Source organism: Balearica regulorum, chromosome 5 (genome assembly GCF_011004875.1).
Source record: "Balearica regulorum gibbericeps isolate bBalReg1 chromosome 5, bBalReg1.pri, whole genome shotgun sequence".
NCBI lineage: Eukaryota > Metazoa > Chordata > Aves > Gruiformes > Gruidae > Balearica > Balearica regulorum.
Window position 1 is genome coordinate 23326324 of NC_046188.1, and position 8544 is coordinate 23334867.

General features: G+C 40.4%; 1 long non-coding RNA gene across 1 annotated transcript; it reads right to left on the reverse strand.

Annotated features, from left to right (window-relative positions):
• LOC142602006 (uncharacterized) lies at positions 1–6767 on the reverse strand. Its single transcript, XR_012835615.1, has 3 exons — positions 6657–6767; positions 829–1003; positions 1–366 (listed from the first exon to the last, which is right to left on the reverse strand). It is a non-coding gene; the product is annotated as an uncharacterized LOC142602006 (long non-coding RNA).
• Positions 6768–8544: the final 1777 nt, after the last annotated feature.

Genomic DNA, 8544 nt, shown 5'->3' on the forward strand with positions numbered 1-8544 from the left:
AGGCTGTTGTGCCAACAGCCTCTTGCAGGGTGTGAATGAGATTGATTTGGCTGAACTCGGGTTTGGACAGAACACATGCCTCTGTCTAAATGAACCTGCCTTTGTAGTCAATGGAGTACCTGGGATCTGTGGCATCATTCATCTCACCCCAAAGTAAATACCCGGAGTTTGATCAAATTAATTGCAGCAAACTGCTCTGACTCTATTGACCAGATCTCCATTTAGTAAAAAGGGAAACCAGACCGCTACCTTAGATGCATATGCCTCCATTACAGGCACAAGTCAAGCTGGGTTCACCATGTCCACTGGCAGGGTGGGGTCTATCCATGCGTGCTTCATCTGGATCCGGGGTAAGTTCTTTAGTACCTCAAATGAAGACACCACTGGAGTCAGTAGAACGGGATGCAGTTAAACATGCAAAGAGATTGAGCCGTCGTAGTATTTAATGGAACAAAAGTCATTGTTGCTGCAAAGTTCCACAGAGTTAATTTCTATGGAAACATTTCATGGAAAAGCAAAGCCTTGCATTATATTTTAAAATACAAAGTAAAACCAAAAATCAAATAATATGTGCTGCATCATTCCGTATAAAGAAGTTTTTTTATGCTGGTTTCTCATGACAAGATGGGCAAACTACAGATTCTTCGTATCCTGAGAAATCACTCATTGAAAGCCTGCAATTATTTTACTAATTCAGTTCTCCTCAATTACATATTCCCTTGCCTTTTGGAGTTAAGAGGTTTTGCATGTCTTTTACATAGTTTTGTGATCTGCAGTTGTTTTATGGCAAACATCTTTTTCCCTTCTCAGACCATTTTTTTCACTGACCTTGGTGTCTGCAGATTTGTTTCTCTCATATCTTCTCATTCCTCTCTCCTGACTGCTGTTGTGCAGCAGGTTTTTCCCCTTCTTAACGATGTTATCCCAGAGGCGCTACCACCATCGCTGATGGGCTTGGCCTTGGCCAGTGATGGGTCCATCCTGGAGCCAGCTGGCATTGGCTCTGTTGGACATGGGGGAAGCTTCTAGCAGCTTCTCACAGAAGCCACCCCTGTAGCTCCCCCTGCTACTATAAACCTTGCCACACAAACCCAATGCACATCAGTATGTTGGTTCTAATTTTACCCATAAAACTAAGGTCAGTAAGGTTGAAAAAGCAGGTGATACTTGACAGTGTCTGGCAGCTATGTCAACAGAAATCATGAACTTAAAAGTTTTCGTACACGCAAGCAGTAGTCACTGATGCCACAGAAACAACATCAAGGACAAATTTTACTGAGAATGTTTTATGTTTCATTGGAGAAGAAATTTTGTAGAAATATATTTTGAATACATTCTTGCATTCAAAATAAAAAGATGTTTGAAAGGAACATTTTGTAGCTGACATTAACTAATTGTATCTTTTCATTGGATGTAAAAAAGTGATCTTTGGCTCCAGCTACTGCTAGCCCACTGCTAATCCCATGTTCTGGGGTTTTAGAGGTGGGTTGGTCTAAAACATATTAAGTTGTAATAGCTGTCAGCTGAGATTATTTTCAAAAGAACATAAGGATTTTCTTCACTTTTCTTGATAGACTTCTCAACAGTTTTTGCCAGTTTCCGTGATTTAACTGGTAAGTTCTGACCAAATTCCAATTTAATTTGTTACATACACTTTTTCTACCCTCTGGCATTTCACTGGGATATGGAATTCATTCTGCATATAAATGTTGCATTTTTTGCACTGCTGTTCTCTGTGGGAGAAAGGATAGATTAGAGCAAAAGTGGTAAGGGCAGGGAAATGCAACGGAGAACCTGAGTGATATGAACTCAGAGCTGTCCTACGCTCTATCTACCTACCATAGCTATGTAAATTTCCTGTGTCTCACAGAACTGATTTCTGAAGCATAGGGCCATTGATGTGGTTATAAATCTATAATTGTAATATAACTATATAATATGCACAATTTATAATAAAATCTATAATTGTATCTGCTGGTCCACATTTTTAATCACATTGCTTATGTATGAACTATATGGTCTTAACAGTAGTAAAAACGTGGAGAAGGAGCTTGAGGGTATTCATAGAATCATAGAGTAGTTTGGGTTGGAAGGGACCGTTAAAGGACATAACAAAATTTACCAGCATAAATCAAGTTAGGAGAATAGGTTTTCAGATTTTATGGCCAGGTTTTTGGTAATTTTTTCAGAGTTCCTGAGAGTTGCCCTCTTGGCATCTCATCTGTTGATCTTAACCTCAGGGCACATACAAATTTCCATTTTGTCTTGTAATTGCCATGCAATGGGTCACATTTGCTTTATTTGCTTGAGTTTATACATCATGTTTCTCTAAAAAGAGACTGATGGGGTCAGGAACCTTTGGAGAAAGGCAGGAAGATGACTTCTCCCCAAGGAGTAACTGAATGTGCTTAGGCAGAGAAGTTTTCAGTGTGTGGGCTGGGGTACTCAGAGAGGGAGAGCTCAGCAAGAGCTGAAGATAGGACACTGCAGAGAGGAGGGAACAGACACACAGCCAAGCCTGAGAGGTGATGGAAATAAACATTCCTGGGCACTTAGGAGGGACCATGCATCATTTGCTGCAACTCAGAAATCCACCATGTTGCTGGTCTGAGACCAAGCCTGGAAGAAAGGACTCATTTGTGGGTAGGAGGAAACTTGTTTAGAGATGCTTTTAATCTTATTCTATTTTGCTTAAACATTTTAAGATTTGTCTTTTTTTTTTAGAAAGGATAATTATTTTAACCTGTGTTCTGACAACGCCTCTTTTTTCCTGCTTAAAATCTTTGTAGTCTTGGAGAGAGAATTTGCTCTAGGTTGATTGTTCACAATGATCCAACTTCCAGCCTGGTTGACTTAAGGCCCCATCATGCCATGTCTTCAAGCTCTTTCTTTTTCAGAATTCCATCTCATCAGAGCAGGTCAAATCCTGGAGCGGTAGTGCTTGTTATGCTTTACCTCAGGACCTCAGTACACAAGCCTCCTGCTCAGCAGGATTCTGTACATGTACCTGTCCATCTTCGTTCATTTGCTTGTGCCTGTTCATTCTCTGCCAACCATTCTAATCTGTCCCCTAATTGTCCTTCCTGCCTCCTGTCAGCTCCAGCCTCTGTCCTTGGACTAGCGAGCTACTTCTCAACCTGAAGGCAATTAACTAGTCACAAGTTGATTAGAGATTTTTTTCTTCTTGATACCACATCATTACTTAACACGCACATAATCCCTCCGGTAAGGAAGCTTCTTGATAATCCAGGGAAAATTATATATTCCAGCTCCTTTGGGATCTTTCTGGTTAGATTCACGAAGGGAACCTTTCTTGCTCAGTTCCAGCTATTCCACATGTTCCATCATTGCCAGCTTGAAGTATCTTGATCCTATGGCTGGAGCTGGCACTGATTTAGCCAACTTTCATCATATGTTTATTGGCAAGAACTGAGCTCAGAGCAAACTGCCCAAGGTTCAAATGCTCTGTTATAATGGAAAAGGACCTGAATATAAAGTAAGGCAATACTCTTTTGGCAACATAAACCCCAAGAACAGTGGTACCATTTCAAACAAAAGTTTAATCTAATCTAGAATCCCGTCTCCAGACATCAAGGAATAGTACTGAGAATTTTGCAAATATATCATGTGGGGTTTTAAATGTATTTTCCTAGCATCTAACAATTTTTGTTTCACAGGGTTCCCTGAACCTGTGGTGATAGTCTTGTATTTAATAATAGCCTCAAGGTATCTTTTTGCTTCCATGAATTTGTGCTGACACTTTTTGAACCTGTATGAACTTCTAGCATCTGTAAGATTCTTCAGCGAAAAGTTCTGCTGCTTAACCATGCAGTGTGGGCGTAGTCACCCTTTTGAATATGCCTTCTGCAAGCTTCTAATTCAAGTGACCTAATTCTTACTATAGTAAAAGAGAATTTGTCTCTTGAAGACCTTTCTTTTATCATAAAATGTGCTCTTCTAAAAAGAATGTAGAAAATAAAAGATTCAAGTTGTTTCTTTCCTGGTCTGTCTCTGCTGCGGCTGCCTGATATGTTGCAAATGCTTCAGCAGCAAGGATCCCATCTGGATGGGAATGTTTTAACAAGGAAGAAAGATTTATTGGAGTTGTTAGTTACTGGAGAGAGATTGGACCATTCTGGGTTTATTCTGTGGCGCTTGGAAGACAACGTGTGAAGCAGAGATCCCATGACCTCTGATAGAGGATCTGTCCCTTAGACACATCCTAGTCTCAAGAGAACAACTTTTTTTGAGGAACCAGGGCTGTTCTGCTGAACAGATAAGATCAGCTAATAAAACAAATGAGACTAGCTCAATTAGATGCTCGAAGGGAATGAATGGACAGAAGACACCTGAGGCCTAGAAAAACAGCTTTCTTTGAAGCGGAGTTTCATAATGAAGGTGGGAAGGAACGATGTTCCCTGTTCCCTCAAGTAGCCTAGACTAATCGAGTATGTAACTGCAAATGCATCTTTTTATCAAACAGCAGAAGACTGCTGTTTCATATTGGATTGTTGTTTTATACTGGAATTCAAAGCCCATGTAATCTTTGTTGGATCTCAACAGACTGCTCTAACGTGGAAGGAATTACCCTTTGTGAGATACTGTGGTGTGCAGGCAAACCTACAATACATCCAGAGTTTTGTTCAAGCATGCACAAAATTTAATGTACGGAATACCAGCCGCTGCTGCACACAACTGGGCTCTTAAATCAGCTCTCATCTCTGCCTATCTGGAAGTGTTTTCATCCTTGTCTGATCCTGAAGAGTCCAAGTTTTTTTCAAACTTAGCAGTTCTGGGGGAAGTCCATTGTTTTGTGGAATATAGGAGTGTTTTCCCTTAACAATTCCTATGACCACTGGAGTCTCGGCCTGCTGCTAGCTCTGTCGATACTACAGACAGTAGAGAGGGTATTGCAGGGAGGGGCTGTTCTTCACTAAAGTCAGTGCTGACAGCAGTATCCTCCATGGTGCCAGCAGGACTGATGTGGGTGACTCAAGAGGGGTTGTCCTCCCATCTGTTTCAGTACCGAAACAATGTCCCAGCAGGATGCTGGAAGCTATACCAGGGATGAGATGTAAAAGCCTACTTTTCAATGCTCCATTACTCTGTTTAGTGTTTGCTTGTCTTCTCTATTGTGTTTTTGATGAAGTTTTAATTATTATTTATTATATTTTTAATGCTACATGCCAAATACTGTGGATGCAATGAAGATGGTTGATAAATAAAATAATCAGTATTATGAGTGAGAATAATTTTGCAAAAATTGGCCCCTTGCATAGCGAGTAACCTCAGTGAGTTGGTACTTCTGCAAAATGTTTTACTATTCACACTGTTTCTGTAGCTTTTCTTCCTACATACCAAATTCGTAATTAAATCTGCCCTCTTGTTTCTCATGGTAGGTAAGGAGTGGTGTCTACTTTTAACTTTTGTCTTAATTTCCAGGTATGTAAAGTGCCTTGGCCAAAGTAAAGCTGCAAGCTTGTGGCTAAACCAGTAAGACTCCTGGTCCTAAGTCTCTTTGCTTTAACTGTAAGACTCTGCAGTAATCTGCTTAAGGTATTTATGGGTAAAGTTCTTTATATGCACTAAAAATGACATTAAACAGTCTAACAAGTTGCCTTTGTTAGTAGGCTAAGCAGAAAGAAAGAGTGCAGTGGCACTTTTTTCATCAGACAATGTAAGATATCTTTCTACTGTCCAATTCTGAATTTTTTAAAGAGAACTGGCAAGAGGCTTGAATTACCTCTGTAGATTTTGCATTGCTAATTTTAAGTCCATGTAAGTGAGCAATTGGGGGGCACAGCCATGCCAAGCACAGAGAAGAATTAGGTATCAGTTAGGGGAATTGGGAGTAAATCAACACAGGAAGACCTTGAAAGAAAATGCACAAGTCAGAGAAGGAAAAAAAATACTTCAAAAGGCAAGAGTCTGTGACTGGTTACAGCTGTCAGGAAACATCAGTCCTGCTCCCAATCTTCTTCGCTATTTAAGGAAAGAGAAGAAATCTGAAGAATTTAATTTCAATTATATAAAACAACACACTGAGGAAGTTGAGCATGCCAGGGCCTACCCTGTATCTAATGTTTCACATAATTTGCCTGCTGCCCTGGCTGGGAGATCCTATACATACATGTCTGTCACGTGAACTGCAGTTCCCCAAGGCTTTGGGATTATTCTGGGTTTGTGCCATAACACTCTGTTCCTGTTGCTTTAAACCTGATTAATGAATCGGAAATTGGGTTCATTTAGTACTTCAGGTACTAGCACAAAATTAACAGTTGTAATAACTTGCTCAGATCCTGTTGCTTTAGTCTTTCTCCCTGTTATCTTCGAAGAAAGGCAGAGAAGAACACTGGGTTAAATTTCAATATAACTTTGTTTCATTAAGCTCTGGGTGCAAATGAGGGCAGCGGAAATCATGTGTAGGTTATCCCTCCCAATAAAGTCTCCAGGCAGTGTTAGAGCAGGTACATTAGCTGCAAAGGCATGCAAAATTGTTTCTAAATTTTGTTCACCTTCCAGCTAGGAAAATGTTCTCTTCCCCCTTAACAACAGCAACAACAAAAACCCAATCAAACAAACAAACAAACAAACAAACAAAAAAAATCAAGGGAAAGACCAAGGTCTGCCCAAGCAAGAGCAAATACCTTTCTTACCCTCCTTGGTGCTGCCTGGCATGACTGCAGTCGGGTGTCCCGCTGCCCTGGAGGGAGTTCAGAGCGTAATCCGCAGTACAGCCTGGGAACAGGAAGGGGACCTGGGGAGGCAGCACGCCCCCACTGCCGTGCCAAAGCGCCACAGAGCCCTACTGTGTTTGCCGTGCCCCCAGCTCAAAGAGAAAGTTTTGTTTCATCTGTTCTGGCAACTTCACAATTCCCCTTCTAAGCCCCTGAAACTGAGCCGTGGTTGTGTCACATGAGATGCACACTGCAAGAAAAAATGGGTTGGAATCAACGGCACAAAAATCCCCAAAACAGGAGTGAAGCTAAAGCACTACCAAGTGCTTAAATGCTGCCCTTCGCCTAGGAGCAGCAGATAAAATCAATGATCAGGGAAGAAAAGCTGCTCTGAGAGCACCGAAAGTGTGCCATTGGGATAGATTACCAAGAACCTCATCTGCCTCCTCTTGGGAGAGCTGTCCATGTCTAAATTTACCCTACGACGATGGATGCAAGGACAAGAAAGTACCAAGCTACTTCCTCTGGAAATCAAACATGCTTTTCTAACCCTTTTCACTCTTGACACTCTCTGCTGATAAAAGGAAAAGGCAACAGAGTGTAAAGTTCATTGTGGTGCAAACTGATAAACTGGCTATATATATATATTAATGGGTGAGGCTCTATTTTGAATTTTCAAGAATAGTACTATGGATTTTAGAGTCTCAGGTTACTGACAGCACAGTATTTATTAATATGTTCCAAATCCTGGGTTTGTCATACAGATTTCAGTACAACGGAAATCACACTAACTAAACAAACCCAAGTAATCCCAGGGGGTTATGTAGGACGCTGTCTCAGCTTCAGACGTTTCAGACTTTGGGTGTTCATTTCCTTTAATGCTAGTCTCCAAAGGTCTGCAGTTCAAAGGGGAAAAAAAGCTGAGCATTTGTGCTTAAATAACACTGTGTACTGTTTATTCTATTAGTGACGGTGATCCAGGCGCTTGTATCATTCTTTGTATCAGACTTTGACACTTGGATGTCTATCGTTGGATTGGCTGTTAGTTACAAAAGGCTGTTGCTGCAGTCATTGCTTGAAGCACTGGAATGAAGCCTGGGCCTCTTGGACATTTTAAGTAGCTGGTTTTATTTGTCTTTCCAAAGCAATTTAGATAAATAGGCCAACACAATCAAATTACATGGGATTCTAAATACGTTCCAATGCCCAGTCTGACATCTTAATTAGAACTTTTAAAAAATAATGATTACCTTTCAGCTCCCAAAATTTCACAAACCTTTCTTAAAAATTGGCCAGTGAATATCACTAACAGCCACACAAAGCTATTTGTTTTTTAAAGTTGATCAGACTTTCCATTGGCACATATCCTGGCAAAAAAAAAAAAAGCTGTGAGGAAGAATACAATTTATGCTGGTTCAAAAACACAAAAGCAGACAATCACTGGTAGTTCCAGTTATGATCTTTATCTTGCATAAAACTTTTCTTATCCACCTTTGTCTAAAATAGTGTCTTATAAAAACATTTCTTTTCCAATATAGTTTAACCTAATTGGGTTACACAGTATTGTGAGTAATTTAAAATACCATGATGATTGCGTTGCCTTTTCCACACTGCTTCCAACTGAATTTAGTTTCCGCAGGGACTGTGTAAGTGGAGCTATTGCTGTTAAGTGTCACTTTGACTTTTTCTGTGTTCGTATATAAATTTCCTCATGTGCCTCAAAGTGGACTATCATCGGTGAATGAATGAGGATAAATATTCCACACTACTCAGCAACAGAAGACTTTGGAGTGTGTGAAAGACAAACAGCATCAGAGCTAAGGGATGAGGATTTAACAAGATGCTAACTAGCATCTCGTAGCATTAT